The sequence below is a fragment of the Camellia sinensis genome, unplaced genomic scaffold (assembly GCF_055761805.1).
Source record: "Camellia sinensis isolate YWXY unplaced genomic scaffold, ASM5576180v1 Unanchor1, whole genome shotgun sequence".
Taxonomy (NCBI): domain Eukaryota; kingdom Viridiplantae; phylum Streptophyta; class Magnoliopsida; order Ericales; family Theaceae; genus Camellia; species Camellia sinensis.
In genome coordinates, this window is record NW_028128987.1 from 10,168,316 (window position 1) to 10,187,019 (window position 18,704).

At 34.7% G+C, this 18,704-nt stretch overlaps 2 long non-coding RNA genes across 2 annotated transcripts; both read left to right on the plus strand.

Moving 5' to 3' along the window:
* Positions 1-4,336: 4,336 nt before the first annotated feature.
* LOC114257569 (uncharacterized) lies at positions 4,337-5,722 on the plus strand. The gene is made up of 2 exons (XR_014357536.1): positions 4,337-4,569; positions 5,013-5,722. It is a non-coding gene; the product is annotated as an uncharacterized LOC114257569 (long non-coding RNA).
* Positions 5,723-13,503: 7,781 nt separating this feature from the next.
* Positions 13,504-15,718, plus strand: LOC145814255 (uncharacterized). Its single transcript, XR_014357599.1, has 3 exons — positions 13,504-13,627; positions 14,544-14,597; positions 15,364-15,718. It is a non-coding gene; the product is annotated as an uncharacterized LOC145814255 (long non-coding RNA).
* Positions 15,719-18,704: the final 2,986 nt, after the last annotated feature.

Genomic DNA, 18,704 nt, shown 5'->3' on the forward strand with positions numbered 1-18,704 from the left:
TATGAAAGAAATATTATTTAACACTATACATTTAGGGAGTTTCTATTTGCACACACCATGGTTTAACTCACTAGCGTCATGGTGGTGGTGGTGAGGGGTGGTGGATAGGGTTAGGGTTAAGGTTTGTGATGGAAGAAGATAAGGGAGGAAGGTGTAGGTAATTTGATTGAAGGATATAATAGTAGTTATAGAAATTTGGGATACTGGTGTGAATTGAGAGAATAGTTGATGTGTAAATAGAAGATTCCATACATTATTATCTTTTTTACTCTCTCTAATGGTAGAGAAAGTTGAAACTTTTTTTTTTTTTTTTTGGATCGACGAAAGTTAATTGTTAGTTGTTAGATTAGCATGTAATGAGAGTTAATTTCATCACCTTTGCAAAGTACCTAGTGCTTGTCTCTTAATTCAAATTTCCCTTAGGGAGAGTTGAACCCATAAACTCTCTTTTGGAACTAAACCTTTACGAGTGTCATGATAACTAATTAGGTTAGGCAAGTTAATGCATTCCTAACAAATACAAAGTTAAGAAAACCCTTTATAACATAGTATAGAATGATTGCACATGCGGTGCAAAGTTAAAATAAATTCAACTTAAAAAAATATAAGGTGAAATCTCAAAGAGTGGTACTACATACACCAATTAGTGTAGTAACTATTGTACCAACATTAGTTATACCATTATTATTAACCCAACTCATTATACAAATTACAAATATCAAAAATATCTTAAATTATGTCACATCATTAATTGATACACTAGTTAGTATACTAATTGATACATATAGCATTAGTCAATCTCAAATCAATTGGAATAAAAAAAAATCTCATTTTTATGTAGTACAAATATGTCTTATCTTATGTTTAGTGCAAGTCATTTTCTATGTATGACGTAAGTGTTCTTGTGTGTCAAACTTGTATCTAAAATATTCGAATGTGTAGTGTAACTTTTTTAATTTGTCCCATTAATACACAATTCTCCTAAAATATAAACCCCGCCTCACAGTAACTTTAGTTAGTCACAAAATAAATATATAGTACAGCATTTGTGCCAAGTTGTCTTTGCCCAATCCATCTAATGCCATTTTTTTTGGGTCCAATCCAGCACTATAAATTTTATTTATTTATTTATTTACTTTCAAGTTTGAAAATTAATTAATTTAACTATTCTAACTATAATTAAAAAAAGAAGAAGAAGAATTCAATCTATACATAAATAAAAATATAAATCTATAAACATTGCCTAAACATATAGAGAAATGTTTTTTGACATAAATTCTTTTTGTTAACCAATGCCTATCCCATAGATAAAAATAGATTAAAACTCAGATTTAGTCTTAATATCTTTAAATTGAACTGCTTGAACTGAGTGAACAGTTTAATTTACGGTTAGAATTAAAAAATTAAATGTACTTATAATTTTTCTACATGGTAATTTTATAATCTACTTAAGAATTTGTAGATTTTCCCTAAGTAGCCTACAAGCATTACTGTTAAAATTGATGTATTATTGATTGATGTGTGTTGTAATTACAAATGGTGAGGTGCTCCTTATATAGGAGATGTAGTAGGTGAAGTGGGTGGAGTAAGTGTAGTAGGTGGTGGTAGGTGTAGTAGGTGGAGTAGGTGATGGTAGGTTTTAACAGCCCCCGTAAACTCAAGGGGGATAGGAACTAACCAACTTGAGTTTAGAGAGAGTAACAAAATAAGAAAATAGACTAATACATAAAAATAAAAGAGGATAGGAGACACTGTATGGTCGTGTCAGACCATTGGTGAAGACACTGTATGGTGGTGTCATAACGTTGTAGAGGATACTGTATGGTGGTGTCATAACGTTGTAGAGGACACTATATGGTTGTGGCAGACCGTTGTAGCAGATAAAGTCTGGACAGTTGACGAGGTCACACCGGACCGATGGAGATGCTAACCGGAATCAATGTCGGGACAGTTTATGGGATCATGCCGGACCGTTGTAAAAGTTAACCGGAATCAATGTCGGGACAGTTTAGGGGGTCATGTCGGACCGTTGGAAAAGCTAACCGGAATCAATGTCGGGACAGTTTATGGGGTTATGTCGGACCGTTGAAAAAGCTAACCGGAATCAAATGTCGGGACAGTTTATGGGGTCATGTCGGACCGTTGTAGAATACACTGTATGATGGTGTAGATAGGCTGCCCAAATCGATATACATGGATATATATATCAAGCCTTAAAAAGTCGCGCCCTCAAAAGGCGTGCCCAATCAAAAGGCGTGCCATCAAAAGGCGTGCCCAATCCATAAAAAGGTGTGCCGGACATTATGGCGATGCGCATGACTTGGCTTGTGCGCCCAGGTTGTCGTCTAGTGCCGAGCGGCGCACGATGCGCGTGTCTGCCTCGGCTATTTAACCAAGACGGAGGCTGAGGCTGAGGTAGAGGCTGAGACAAAAAACCTGCTAAAAACCTCTGAAAAAACTCTTCGTTATTTGAGAGAGAAACTCTGTAATACTCTGTAACACTCTGTTGCCCAGAAAATGGCCTCGTCTTTCCGTGGTCTGCTCACTCTCTTTCCCGACCTCAACGAGTCAACAAGAGAGATAACTGGTGCGGTGGCCCGTGAACCTCAACCAAACACCTCTGGTTTTGCTCCGTTGAACTTTCCGATGCGGTCTGTGGAGCAAAAAATGACAGTGCAAACGGATATTGAGGCCAATCAGTATACTTTGAAGTCATGTGTGGAGACCATGACGGCGGTCACAAACTTGTCGCACCGGCTGCAGAGTAGGACAAATGAGGTGCAGCAGTTAAACGCCCAACTGGCTCTGCTCCAACGCATGTATAAGGATGCGCGAGCAGAGATAAGTGTGCTAAAGGCAGAAAATAAGGAGCTGAAGCGGAAGGCCACCGTTATGTTCCGATTTGGAGGTCCGCTATATGCTGCAGTAGAGGAGCAGGGGGGAGTGAACGTGCTCGGTGGCGTGGGAAACACGGAGACAGCACCGTCAAGGGCCGCCCAGGACAGAGGCAAAAAGAAGAGACCGGCGGCAGAGTAGAGAAGAAAAAAAAAAATCCCGCCTGGGGATGTGGTTGTTTTTTTTTTTGGTGTAAAATTGTGATCGGGGTTGATCCCCTTATATGAATAAAATAACAAGGTTGTGGAATGTTGTTCGTGTTATTTTGTGTTGTTGTTTTGTTTAATAAGAAAAATAAAATAAAATAAAACAATGGATAAAGAAAATAGAGAAAAATATTTGTGGATGGGTGATAAGAAAAACATCGGTGTAATTTTGTTTGTTTTTTTTTTTTTTGTGTTGTTTTTTTTTTGGTGGAATATAAAAAATAATAATAATAAGATAATGGAAAACGGGTGATGCTCACTAACAATGGTAGGGATAGGGAAAATATATTATAATAAAAAAAATATATATATATATATATATATTAAAATAAAAGAAAAGAGTGAAATAACGTGGGTGGAATAAATTAAGAGAAAGGAGGGATATGATTAAAGTGGGTTTGAAAGTGTGAAAAAATGAGAGAGAGAGAGTGGGGTACATGATGAAGAGAGAGGGATGTCGTGCATGTGTGTGTATGGGGCAGTGTGTTGAGTGTGTGCCCATGTGCATAGGTCTGCCGAGAGGGAGAGAGTAAATGCATGTCATGTGTGCCGTGTGATTCTCTCTGAAAAAAGAAAAAAAAACAAACATGCTGCCTTGTTTGTTTTCATACACCACCGAGAAGAGAGAGCCCAGGTGCAGGAAAGAGAGATGCTTTGCTTTCTGTGCTGAAATAGAAACTGTGCATGTTACTGTCTTACACTTCTTCAGTCTTGACTCACTGCTCTCTGTTATTACTTCTCACAAATGTATGGAGTTAAGGTGCTAACTGTGCTTGTATGTAGCATCTTTGCTGCTGCCTTCGCGGGTTCTGTAAATAAGTTAGTGGATTTACAGGTTCATGAGACTTGCTTGTGGGCAGAAGTGATGGTCTAGGTTCAACAGAGGTGGTGGCTCGGTGCAAAGGTGATGGCCGCCACGCTGTGGGTCGGAATTGCCAAGCCTCCAGTGACAAATTTGAGTAGGTAACATGCCACAATGGAACCAACAAGTTGTGCAATCCAGTAAAAGATGCCGGTGAGGACGGTGATTAAAAGATGCCGGTGAAGACGGTGATTTGTCCACCAAGAGCCAATCCGAAGGTGACAGCTGGATTTACGTGGCCACCGGAAATGTTGGCCCCAACGGAGACTGCAACAAAGAGAGCAAATCCATGGCATATAGCAACGGCTACTAGCCCCGATGGATCAAGGGCTGCATCCGATGTCCCCTTGTCATAAGCTGTAGCAGAACCAACTCCAGCGAAGACAAAGAGGAGGGTTGATATGAACTCAGCAACATAGGACTTAATAGACCCCATGCTAAATGAGCCATCAAATCTCCCAATAGCAATGGCTGGCATATTTGTAATTAAGAAGAAGAACTCAAAAAGAACACTTGAAGATGGAGAGAGAGAGTGCTTTTGGTGAGTCAAGGACAGCGACTCGAAAGAGTTGGGCGTGAAGGTGGTGAACTCGAAGAAATTTCAAGGTATGTGTAGAAAATTCTAGCGGACTAGGTTGAGGTCCGGCGGGCAGCCAAGGCGAGGTTGCCGCCCGCCGGTGAAGCGAAAAATACTAAATGCTTAACCTTGCTCTGATACCATGTTAAAATTGATATATTATTGATTGATATGTGTTGTAATTACAAATGGTGAGGTGCTCCTTATATAGGAGATGTAGTAGGTGAAGTGGGTGGAGTAAGTGTAGTAGGTGGTGGTAGGTGTAGTAGGTGGAGTAGGTGATGGTAGGTTTTAACAATTACACACAAGTAACATTATTTACAAATCTTTAGATCAAAGTACTACTTTTTCCCTCTGTAGCATACAAGCATTACACACATGCTAACATTACTTACAAATCTTTGTTTTACTCTCATATAAGTGTTAGATCAATGCTTCTTATCATCACCACCCTTACTTTTTCCTTCAGCAGCATACAAGCATTCCACACCCACAACCCAGACAGAAGCAGAAAGTAGAAAAATGGGGATAGCTCCCAGAAAGCAAAACCGTGGTGTAGAAATGCGCGAAACTATGGTCCTGCTTTCGGTGGAAGACTTATGGACACATTGGACAGTTTGACAAATTTGAAACTTACTTGATTAACAGTGAGAGCCGCAGGCGAGCTAATAAATTTGTCAATAACTTGTTTGACAAGGTTTGAACAATTTGCTAAAGGAGCTTGTATCCTTGTGAATTCGCTTTGTAATGACTCTGATTATCAGGTTTGGACGTTCATCAGTGATGGATCTTGGAGAGCAGCTCATTGTTATGCAGGGATTGCGTGGATCTACTTCAATCACCTGCTGACTCCATTAATGCGGAAGCACAAGCTTGTTTGAGTACACTTATGTGGGCAGCAGCCAAAGGGATCTCATGCATATCCATCTTGACTGACTGCCAAGTTTTGGTGGATGCTCTTAATAAGAGATGTGCTTCGGACTGGAATGCGAATATGGTGAAATATTTTGTATTTTGCAAATTACTTTTAGTTTCTATGTATATCTAAGTTTTCCAGGTCTGTAATCAAGCCAACACATCTTGTTGCAAGACAAGCTTTTAGTTAATTGTGTATAAATAAAATTTTCTTAAGGGTACTATTGATTATAGAAGACTTTATCAATCCAGTTCCCTATTTTTATCTGTTCGGTTCTAATCGATCTACTTATTTTTGTATTTCAAAAAGTCATTACAAAAAGTCAATTATTCTTTTTACTTTTTTACATATCTTTTTGTAAAAAAATTATAAAATTACTAAAAAAGTCAATTCTAAAAATAGGCCTAAATCTAAGGCAAACTTGTTATTTTCATGTCAATTTGGTGATTCCAAAAGAGCATTCCTCATTTACAAGATCTGATAAGCTGGTTTAAAAGCACAATTTGCTAAAATAAGTGAATTGTCATTTTGCTATTCTCATTCCTGCCCATAAACCCTTTATGCATAGGGCTGAGTAAGGAATTCGTAAAATTCGTAATCCGATCCAGTCCAGTCCAATCCGATAGGTTTAGATTGGTTTTTTAAATCCGCAGTTCGGTTCCGGATTGAAGAATTAAAAATCCGTAGTACACGGATTGGTTCTGGATTGAACCCCACGGTTCCGGATTAGAACCGATCCGAACCGCATACAAATAGTATATATTTTTATTATACATCCTCCCCCATAGTATCTTCTCTTATTTTATATAAAATCTAAACTCAAACCTAAAACCGTATAATATCTTCTTTTACTACTTTTGTTTGTTAGTTTTTAATTTTAATTTGTAATGGTTTAAATACTTATAGTGAAACCAGTTTTCTTATGGTTGTTTAAATTCTAGAACAATATGTCGCTGTTATAGAAATAGATGCTGCTATTGTGAAACTAATATAGCGCTATATTTATATTTTTATAAAATTAAAGTGTTATATATATATATATATATTTGTTATTTAATTATGTGAATCCGTGGTCCTAAACCGATCCAATCCGTATTTAAATAGATTGGTTTGGATTGGTTCCATGATTTAAACGGATTGGATTGGTTCTAATTTTTCAGGAACCGTAGATAACGGATTGGTCCTGATTTTACCTCAATCGAGTCTAATCCGGACCATGCTTACCCTTATTTATGCATAGAAGAGTTAAAAAGCTAATAAGTTAAATAAGAGATTACTAAATAAATTAACTTCTGTAAGTAACAATTTATTTATCAACTTATTTTAAGCCAATAAGTTAATTTAAAAGTAGCGTGTCAAAGAAAACTTAAAAAAGCCTTTTTATAAAGTGCTGAGTTAAAGAGAGAACATGCCTCACATAGAAATGATGGGTGGGGGAAAAAATTAAATTACAATTTCTACTTGAATGAAAGACACCCCCCATATACATATATTGTTTGATACCTCACCAAATGAACTGCAATAAATATTATGTTATATCACTCCATGACTTCAATAAATAAATTACAGTAACAACCATATGTTTCCAAGAGAACCTCAAATTTCCATCAGAATTTAGATATTCATCTAACAATTACACATACTAGGTTACAAAGAAGGATCCCAATTGGGAAGTTTAAATCCCACAAGAAGTATCAATAATACTATCAGTCAGCTAATCTCCATGAAGCAATCCCAAAAAGAAGAAAAAAAATGACAATGGCAAAAAAGAAAAAAAGCTAAAAACTAAAACTAGTGAAATATCTAACGCAGTCAGTCTAATGTGAGAATTATACAATACCAAACCATCAACTACTCTTTGTCGCTATTCATGTTGCTCTTCATTTTATAGCATTTGCAGAGAAGAAAAGAAGCAACAACTGAAGGATGTGACAAAAGAAAGGAGTGGGTTGTGGCCAATTTGCCTGTTTTAAGACATCAATTCTTCTGAGAGGGATGATGAATTGGTGCTGATCTTCATGCCTTTGCCGTAAGCAGCAATGAGTAGTGCCTCAGCTCGACCTGCAAGTGCCAGATCCACAGAACATAAAAAGCTATAGAGGACGTAAGTAGTTAGTGTGAACAACACAGGCACAAATAACTCTTTTGCTGAACCAAACGTATCATTTGTTTACCATAAGAAACGATCATTACCCCATGCTGATCTAACCCGGAACAAAACTATACTTCCACTTTTTTTTTTGGTGGCCTCACAGCCCCAGCTTTTAAACCATTGTACAGATAAACTAAAAAACACCAAGATAAGCTGCCATTAGAAAATAAAAAAAAAAAAAAAAATCATGTAGCCTACAGTTTGATGGTGATATATGACCCCTTGCCTGTTTTTCAAAACAATGGCAGAATAGGTTGAGGGAATGAATTGCTTGGCTTGCAAATGTGTGCACTGTAGGGGTTTGTGGCTCCTTCAGAGAAAGTGAACTTCCCTCAAACTAGGGTGTTCTGATCCCCAAGCTTTGTTTTCTGTCTTGAGTTTAAACTGTTGAATTCAAAGAACTAAAAGAGGGAGGTGTTCAACAATTTAGACATCCAATTACGACTGTGGAAAAGACATCGCTCTGGTCAGCTATTGCCTTAAAACTGAGTCGAAGCAAGTCAATTTGAAATATAAATTCGGGAAATTGGCACTGGAGAATACTGATCTTTCAGATCGCTTTCCATTCGTACAATAGTGTATTACAGGGTATTAAGAACACAATGGAATTCAAAGGCGAGTGCAGGAGAATCAAATGAACAAGGAAATAATTCGTTCTTTCCAGGGTTTAAGAACCAGAAAGAAGATGAGGATTGCTTGGCATAGAATTCATCCATACTGATGTCTCATTATGTGGATGGAGAAATTGTTCTGCACAAAGAGGCCGCAACTTGACATAAGTGATGACGCCACCTATCAACGATGTTGCAACATCATTACAATCGATCCAATGAGGATGTTGGACTGATGCTGGTGGGCTGACAAACTTACTTTGCATTGGAGGAAAGTATCTGAAGCTAGATGAATAACGCTACATTGTCAAATATATGTATGACAACATTTCTCTATCAAAGATGGAAGACCTTCAGTCCGGGCATGAAAAACTTTTGACCTCCAAATAAAGCATGACTACAGGAAAAAGAAGACAACTACCATTATGGTAGATGATATACAAAAAAAAACTTGGAAACCCATTTCCATTTTATTGGATAGAGGATGAGAACCACCTAGGAAGAATGGACACTCCAAAATGGATTTTGTGTCTGTGTCTGACACCGACATGATGCGTACGAATGTGTCCACTTGTCAAACACGCCACACCCTCTCCCTTCAAATCAAGTTATAAACAAAGATAGAGTGAAGTCTGACACCGACATGATGAGTACGAATGTGTCCACCTGTCAAACACGCCACACCCTCTCCCTTTAAATCAAGTTATAAACAACGACAGGGTGAAGGTGAATAAGAATAGATGATGATGATAAACACCACTCAAATGTGACCATGATAATATAGGAAGCATAGACATGCATCCCAGGTGCCCACATGCAGTGGCGGAGCTAAAAATTCAAGGCCAAGGGGGCACATATTATTCAAATCATTGAAAAGAAGGGGAAAAAAACCACACAATAAACAACGAGATACTATTAAATTTATACATTTTTTTGAGGGTCTATTGTTGAGATTTAATATTACAATTATCATGAAAATTACATTAATATAGCTTAGAAATCCACGATCAACAACCCAACTGAATTTATGATTAACAAATTCAACACTATTAATCAACTCAACAAAAAATCCCATTATGGAGAAAAACAATCAACTAAACAAATCCCATAATAAAAAAAAAAATGTTCAATTAATTCAATTCTTACCATTGACTTTCCAGTCCAGGGTATAAAAGAATGAACAAAAAAAATATAATAGAGCACGTTTAAAATTTTTAAAACGAATTTTTCATTATTTAAGGAGGGGCACTATTATAATTTTATAAAGGACACAAAAGATATAAACTTCATATATAAGTGAAATAGTATAAATATGAAAAACTTAGGGGGGCATGTGAGTCACTTTTATTTCTCTCACTGTTCGATACAAATCATTTTTCTTAATTTATGAAAAACTTCATACAAGTAAGGATAAGTTCACTTTTTTCACTTCATACAAATCATTTTTCTTAATTTATTATGTCCATAAGGATAAGTTATTAACCAAAATACCTCTCTAGCCCGACCCTTTTATTTCTCTCATTGTTCGATATCTCTCTTTAATCAAAAAAAAAAATTCTCTCTCATCAGATCTCAATCTCACACTCTCTATCTCTCTATCTCTCTATCTCTCTCACCAATCTCAACGCCGCAGTTACCTCCATCATCGACTACTCATCCATCGTCGATCTCAGTGCCACTGCCGTCTCTATCATCATTGACGATCACAAACTCATCCACAGTCAATCTGACATCTCTCTCTCTCTCTCTCTCTCTCTCTCCCCTTTACAGATCTAAACAGCTTTTGATGAAGTGTTTTTATTTTTCAGGGATTTCGAACTAATTGGAGCCAGATTTGAAGGTTTTGAAAATCATCTGGGGGTTTTCAATCAAATCTGTTACTATTAGTTTTTGTTGTTGTGATCGTTGTTGTGATTGTTGTTGTTGGTACCTTCATCGTCTAACTGAGAATGATTCCCATGACCTGGCTTCGAAAACGTAAAGATCAGCGGATAGCATATCACGTAAGCCCCTGTTGCCGTAACTCCGACGGCGACCGGGCCACTGCCCATGAATCATCGTCGCTGCCTGTAGCACAGGTGGACATGGTTGGGTCGGGCCAAATTTACAACCTATATGCATATGCCATCTCAAAGAATATCACTACGAATATATAGGCTTACAAAAACATTAATTATGTTAGAAAAAGTAATTTACGGCTTAAACTTGAAACAACTTCCTTTCGTCTTAAAATATTAATCTCTCATTCTATTTTTTATTATTTCAAAATATTAATTTTTTTAAAAAAATTAATAAATAAAATAATATAAATTTATTATTTTGATCTTCTTTTAAATTCATTAATAACACAAAAAATATAATTATAACAATTGATATTCTCAAAAACATATACTATCAAAGGATAAATTTGAAAAATTAATATTTTTAAAATATAATAATTGTACTATCAAAAAAACTGAATTCTCCACAAGGAATTGTTATTTTGAAATGGAGTGAGTAATGATCAAGTAAGCAACATTTATTTTGAGAAAATGATAGAGAGCTCTAAATATAGAGCTCTAATTTGAGCTCTAATGATGTGTCAAAGCAAAAAAAAAACAAAACAAGGCACAAACATCACATCAGGGTGGGACCCACCTTCCCATTAGAGCTATTAGAGCTCCTATATTAAAGCTCTAAAGCATTTTTGTTTATTTTGTTTTAATTTTGTAACGATCAAACACACTGAACAGTAACGATTCTATTTTATTTTTATCAAAATTCCGAACACTATGTGGTGTACACTTGATATTTTATGTCAAATTTTGAACCTCTGTTGGTTATTGGCCTAAATTAGAAACAATTAAGGACCAATTTTTTTTTTTTTTTTTTTTTTTTAATTTTAAAAGTGAAAAAGTGTATGTAATGCAATTCATCACAAAAAATACTCCTTCCTTAGTATAGAATGTGTTGATGGGAAGAAGCTGTTATTTGCATGGCACATGAACTGAGTTGAATATTTAGATTTCTTTTGATAATTATATATTTTAATTAACAAATTAAAAAGTCATTATAAGTAATCATGTCATTCTTTCTAATTTTTTTTGTACTTCCTTTCATAAAAACTTAGAAAGTTAATAAAATAACTTTTGGGTAAATTATACTGATACCTCTTGAGGTTTATATTTATTAGAGTTCCCCTCTCACCTTTTGAAAATTATATCTCTCCCCTTGATGTTTAAAGTTTCATTACAAATTCCCCCTCAGCCCTTTTAATTTTTTTAAATACCAATTTTACCCTCATTGGGTAAATTACATTGACACCCCTCACATTTTAGAAATTACAATCCTCTTCTTAAGGTTTAAAGTAATATTACCAATTGCCACCTCGGTTAGTATTAGTTGGAAAAAAAAATCATTGAAAAAAAAAATTCATTGGAAAAAAATTAATTAAAAAAAAATTTGTTAGTAAAATTTTTAATTTTTTGTTTAAAAATCAAATTAAACTCATTTTTTGAATTTATGTTTTTCATCAAATTTACAAACTAAGACAATTATTTATAAACCAAAAAAATTATCAAACAAGCTTTTATGACAGTTTTTTTAATTTTTGTAAATATAAATTGAAAACTGAAAACGAAATGGTTACCAAACATGCTTCAGATGGAAAAAATATCATAAAATTAACAAATAATTAAATAAGTTACCAACATAAGAAATGACTTATCAAAAGATTCTTTGACTATGTATGGTTTGATTTTTTAAAAAAAAATTTAAAAATTAAAAATTAATTTGGTTAAGAAATAAAAAATAAAAAAATAATTTTTAAAAAATAATTTCGTTTAAAAAATATTTTTTTTATTTTTTATTTCTTAACCAAATTAATTTTTAATTTTAAAAAAAAATTCTAAAAATCAAATCATACATAACCTAAGAATCTTTTGATAAGTAATTTCTTACGTTGGTAACTTATTTAATTATTTGTTAATTTTACGACATTTTGACCATCTGAGACCTGTTTGGTAACTATTTCGTTTTCAGTTTTCAATTTATATTTACAAAAATTTTAAAAATTGTCATAAAAACTTGTTTGATAATTTTTTGGGTTTATAAATAGTTGTCTCAATTTTTAAATTGAGGAGAAAACGTAAATTCAAAAAATTAGGCTGTGTTTGGTTGTGCTTTTGAAACGTGATTCTACACCTGTGTTTCAGTATGACGTTTGTTTAGGATTTTGTAATCACGTTTCAAAAGCTCTGCTGAGAGCTCTGTACCAAATCTGTCTCAGCCGCTCTTTTGCTCTGTTTTTTTTTTCAAAATTTTTGCTAAGGGGACGTCCGGCCGGTCGTCCGGCCGGCTGTCCGGAACAGTATTTTTTTTTTTTTTTTTTTTGCAATTGATTTATATAATCGGAAAAAAAAATTTCTGAAATTTTTTTAATTTTTTATGTGCTTTAAAATAATTTTGAATTGTATGTTTAGTTATGAGTTGTAAATTTTTGTATCACATATCAAATGTCACATCAATAATTCCCCACTCAAATCAAACCTCTTTTCCAAAACTATTTTCAAAACTCTTTACCAAACAAATTTTCTACACTCAAATCATAACTCCACAACACACAAACTCAAAATACAACTCATACTCTCAAATCACATTTACAAAACTCTACCAAACGCTACCTTAGTTTTCGTTGGTTTTTAAACAAAAATTTAAAAATTTTACTAACAATTTTTTTTTTTAATTAATTTTTTTTTCAATGATTTTTTTTTCCAACTAATACTAACCGAGGAGGCTATAGCGATCCCGGTTTTCCTTCCATTGGTTGTTGTATTCCGGACTCGGTTCCGTGGATGTCGGCTGTTGCATATGTTTCATTTCCGTCCTTTAATTCTTTGTATTTGAGTTTTAGGAGATGTTGGGCAGGTTTGTGAGAACCCAAATATAAAAATTAAGTAAATAATTAAATAATAATATTACAATCTCAAATATTTTGGTAGTGAATTCTAAGGTGCAAATTAAATATTATTGGAGGATCTTTTAATTAATTTTTAAACCTAAAATAAATTTATGGTGAAAGTCATTGATTTAGAAGCAAGATTTATTATTAAAAAAAAAAAATGGAGAAGAGGGTGTGACTTGAACTCTAGACCACAAAATTAATAAGTTAAGCTCTTACCATTTGAGTTGCATGTAACTTATATATGTATTTTGTATATTTATCTATCTATTTGACCTATGTGTGCCCACCACTAGTATAAAATGAAATAAACACAAACCCTAACTCTTGTTATAATTGTTTTCCACAACACTAGCAGCCCTAGCAGCAGTGGGTTTATGAAGGAAAGAGAGGGGTTTTTCAATCATCAAGATTATTGTTGTAGCCAAGAAGGAGAGCTTTGGGTGTGTTGTGCTGTGTGGCCTCCTAGGTTTTCTTCTCTTCTTTCTTTGTTCTTTATCCTAATAATATTGTTATTTAATTCATTGATGGAGAGATTGTAGGTGTATGTATTTTGTGTATATATATATATATGCTGTTAAGAAATCTATGGAGTTTAATTCATGTATAAAGAATCGGTGTGAATCTTAGTCCAAAAATTCTGCACATAATCGCAAACTTTAAAAATCAAGAAACCATATCAAATGGATGAATTTTAATCTGAAATTTTTACAGTAGATCAATTACGTATTTAATTGCATATCTGAATTTTTTCATAATTTTTGGGAGTCAAAATCCATATAAATTGAGGTATTCAAATCTGTCCAGGAAACCAGTCCGAAACAGTAAATTCGGAAGTGTTGTTCTCTTTGGGTATAAATCCAAAAATTATCAAATTAGTGTCATTAGAACCGGTTACGAGTCTAGTTTCGTACGTTTTTGGCCTTGCATTGATTGCTCATGTACATTAAGAGAACCGTCAATTTCTTTAAAGTGCTGCAGAAAACAACCTGTTTGGATATAATAAATTATAGATAATTATTTTGATAAGCAAATCAAGTGAAACCAATTGGGTTTGAAACTTAGGATATATTAGATCATATCTGGAGGTTATTGGAATTTTTCGAATAACGTGGAGTGAGTTTTGTAATTTTCAAAGTTAGCGAATAGGTTGGGAAGGCTTGTTTGAAATTCTGTTTTATCTTAAAGTCACAATGAATTAAGTTTTGACCGGAACCCATGTCTTGGGTGATTTTAAACCTTGAAGAACATGAACTTAGGTAATATTTAAGAGTAACGGTGAGTTGGGTTGAGCCGTGTTAGTGCGCTTTAGTTTGGGGTTACTTAGTTTGTATTCTTTAGTATTTTTAAATTAGTAGTGACGTGTAGTTTTCATATTGGTTCAGGGCACTAGTTGGACTTTCATACTCTATTCGAGGATTATATTATTTCGTTTCCAGGTGAGTAGTTTCATGCTACGTATTTTTATAAATGTTCCCCTACCCTGAACTGTTGAAAAATTAAATTGTTGTTTCAAGACTAAACTGTTTTGATAAATTATTATATTATCAATTGAATCAAATTATTTCTGAAACATGTGTGAACTTGGCATACTGTAAACTATTTGTTTTGGTCTCATGTTTATAATGATGAACTACCATGTTTTGCGAAACTTATGTGTATTGATTATTGGGACCATGTGTGTATTTAGTCTAGGGAAATTATTCCACTGTGTGTGGTGACTCTGGCCACTAGGGAATAGATCCGGGTTGGGCCTTGATGACTCTAGTGCTCAACGATTGTAAGGAAAAGACCTTTAAAAACAACTAGGTGACCTTCAATCGGATTGTCATTGAGAAAAGACCCAGGTGCCACCCTGAGGATGACTCTTAGTTCGGTATTGGATCCAACGGGGCTTATAGCCTTGAGAACTGTGTGGCAGATTATTTATTTTTATTGGTACCCAGAAAATTATTGGTGTTCATGTTATAATCTGTTTTAAGTGGAAAATGTTGTTTATCATGTTCTTGCGAGACATGAGTATTTTAAGTGTTGAACTGTGGAACCTTCTTTTTGAAACAGATTGTATTTACCAAATTGTATGCCAATCTAGTTTCTGTGATATATATCTTATTTTGGAATTTAACCCTGTTTTCAAAACTGTATTTACTATCCATGTTGCTACTCACTGAGCTATCAGTTGACTTAGTTGTTTACCATTTCCAGGTGTTAGAAGGACTTATAGTGGACTTATGGCGTAGCGGGGACTCAATTACATGGACCTCTAGGACATTTATTTAATTTGTTTTAGGTTGCTTTGTCGAGTTTTGTGCATATATTGTGGATGAGTTTTATTTAGAATTATTTTATTTTGTGGGCGGTTTGTGTCCCATTTAGTATATATATATTTTTAGGAAGTTGGTTATGACTTGTTTTTCACTTATGGTATGTCACTGGATTGAGTGTTGATTTATTTATTTCTGGGCTATCATCACATTTATTCTTTATGGTTTTGGATTCATGTTTAGGCTTACGTGTGCCTTGGGCTAAGTCCCTGTGGGCCACGGCCGGTCATGCCCAGATTTGGGGTGTGACAAGGTTTGTAACAGGTTGGGTGTGTTTTGAAACAAATGGCTGCTGCCCAGATTTTGGTGTCTTCGCTCGAGTGAGGCTTTTGTCGCTCGAGCGAGCTCTATGTTTTAGTTCCTTCGCTCGAGCCAGGGTTCCTTCGCTCGAGCGAGAGTTAGGGGGGTGTGTCTGCTGGCTCGAGCGAGAAGTCTTACGCTCGAGCTTGTGTCTGCGTCTGGTTTTGGACCTGAAGGTTGCGTTTCTTGGCTCGAGCAAGCTTTCCTTCGCTCGAGCGAGCGAGGACTATGTTTTGGGTTTCTTCGCTCGAGCGAGCGTTTCCTCGCTCGAGCGTGCTTCTGGGTTGCAGACCTGAAGCTTCGAATTGTTGGCTCGAGCGAGGTTTCTTTGTGTCTGGTCGCTCGAGTCACCATTCCTTCGCTTGAGCGAGCCTCGAATATATCAGTTTGCAGCAGCGGGTTTTTTAAACACTTTTTCATCCTCTCTTTTACACAAACTCTAGATCAGCTGCTCCATCTCTCTATATATACATTCTCTCTAAGATTTCATTTACTTCTAGAGTGTTTCCACCCAAATCTCTTTGTAAGGAAGATAGAGGGTGGCGTGGGCTTCACTTTAATCTGAAAAACGGTGGATTCGGAGCACTTCGAGTTTTCTTCATCTTCTCCATTTGGTCTCTTCATTTGAGGTAGGGATAACCTACTCCTCTCTATGAGTTTTGACATAAATGTTGGGTATTTTGGATAGATGGTGTTGCTTGGTAATTTTGGAAAAGTAAGGGTTTGTATTGAAATTATATAAAAAGGGGTTTTGTGTTTTAAAAACCCCATGTATATGTGAGACTTTGGAAAATTGAACTATTGTTGTTGAATTGATGAAAATGAGCCTTAGGGCCAAGGTTTGGGAAAAATGGGGAAAAGCCCTAAATTCATGTGATTAATTAATTTGTGTAATTAATTTGGAAAAGATATGAGAATGTGAAATTGAGTTGAAACTCATGAAATTGGGAAATTATGGGATTGAATGGTGTAGTTGGATTAGTCAATCACTCACCTATGGAAATGTTGATATTTTGTCTGTTTGATAAATTTATTATCTGTTTAGAGATAATTGCTTTGGACTATCGGTGGAAGATAGTCTTGATTATTGTAGACACTATATGTTGATTAGGGAAATACTGAAACTGATCACCTTGAATATGTCATTGAATATGACGGTTAGAATAATATATCGAATTTGTGTATTGATTGATCATTGTATATGATAAGTGTTTAAATACATTGTATACGTATACTGTTTGGGAGGAGATAGAGGATGTACTCCATGGTTTGGGAGAAGATAGGGAATGGACTCTCAAACCTGTTTGGGAGGAGATAGGGGATGGACTCCATTGATAACTAAGTTGGTCGGAGTGTCCAGGGTGAAAGTTCCGAAATCCTGATTATGTTTGCATAACGTAGATAATTGAAGTATTGGAAGTGTTTTTGATATGAGTGTAGTCTCATTTACTTGTTTAGGTAGATAATGAGCCATATTTATAAACTTGAATTGGAAGTAAAGAGAGATGTAATGAAACATGAACGTATTTGTCATGAAACTGAAAAGTGTTGTAAGTTGGTTTACAAGTGTTAATCATCTATCGAATGCTAATGTTTTAGTTATTTCTCATATTTGGTTTAGTATATCTCTACTGGGCTTTGGCTCACCCTATATGGGACATCATTTTCAGGTTTAGGTGATATGCCACCTCCAAGGACGTAGCTTGGGAGCCTTTGAGGCTGATAGCTCTTTTTGTTGTTTTCTTTTGGTATTACATATAAATTCAAACCAAGGGCTTAATGTGTATTTGAGTTAGTACTCTCTTTTTGTAACCAAGTGTTGGCTTGAAAAGTTGTAAGCCCGTAGGGCATTTACTTTTGTTGTCAACATGTAATACTTTTGCAATGAATACTCTGATAAATGAAAATATGCTTTATTCTCGTATGTCTATGGATATCTTAAATGTTGGGTTTATGTATTATTTTGAGGACGTTACAGGGGCAATTGGTAATGCTAATTTAAACCTTAGGGAGGGGATTGTAATTTCTAAAATGTGAGGGGTGTCAATGTAATTTACCAAATGAGGGTAAAATTGGTATTTAAAAAAATTAAAAGGCTAAGGGGGAATCTTTAACGAAACTTTAAACCTCAGGAGGAGATGAAATTTCTAAAAGGTGAGGGAGAAAACTATAATAAGGTCTCGTTTGGGGACTTACTTTTTTAGCCAATTAGCTAAAAAGTTATTAAATTAGCCAAAAAGCCAACAACTCATACCAAAAAGTCAAAGATTCTCTTTTCTCTCTACTTTTTGCACATCTTTTCGTAATTAGCAAAAAAGTCATCCCAAACATACAAGTTTTTTTTACCTATCTTTTTAACCAAATAGCCAAAAAGTTACTAAATTAGCCTGTTCCCAAACGAGGCCTAAATATAAACTTTAGGGGGTGTCAGTGTAATTGACTCATAACTTTTTTTTTTTTTTTTCCAAATGAGGCATTAATTATTAAAAACAAAGAGGTATAATTGGAACTACTTGTTGCAATATTGGAAAACGAGAAATGAAAGGTAATTTAATTTGTTGATGTTGATATTGTAATAATTATTAGGGCAGTTGTGGAATTCTATGAATTTCTTGAGGTCTTGAGGTCTTGGAAAAGGAAAATTCTATCCGCACATCAAAAATCTTCGGGACGTACCATTTATTTTATTTAGATATAAATTTTTAAACAAAAGATAAATGTTCATATATAAATGGGATATTTTTTCATAAATCTCTTTTTATCTACTTATATTATATTTAGTTCACATTATTTTTTTATATTCTAATAAGTCTTATGAGTGACATAGTTATCAAAATATCCCTAATAATATTCACATTTATAATGTGAATGTTTCGTGATGTGAATGTTTATACTGTCAATGTAAATGTTCACATCGTCAAT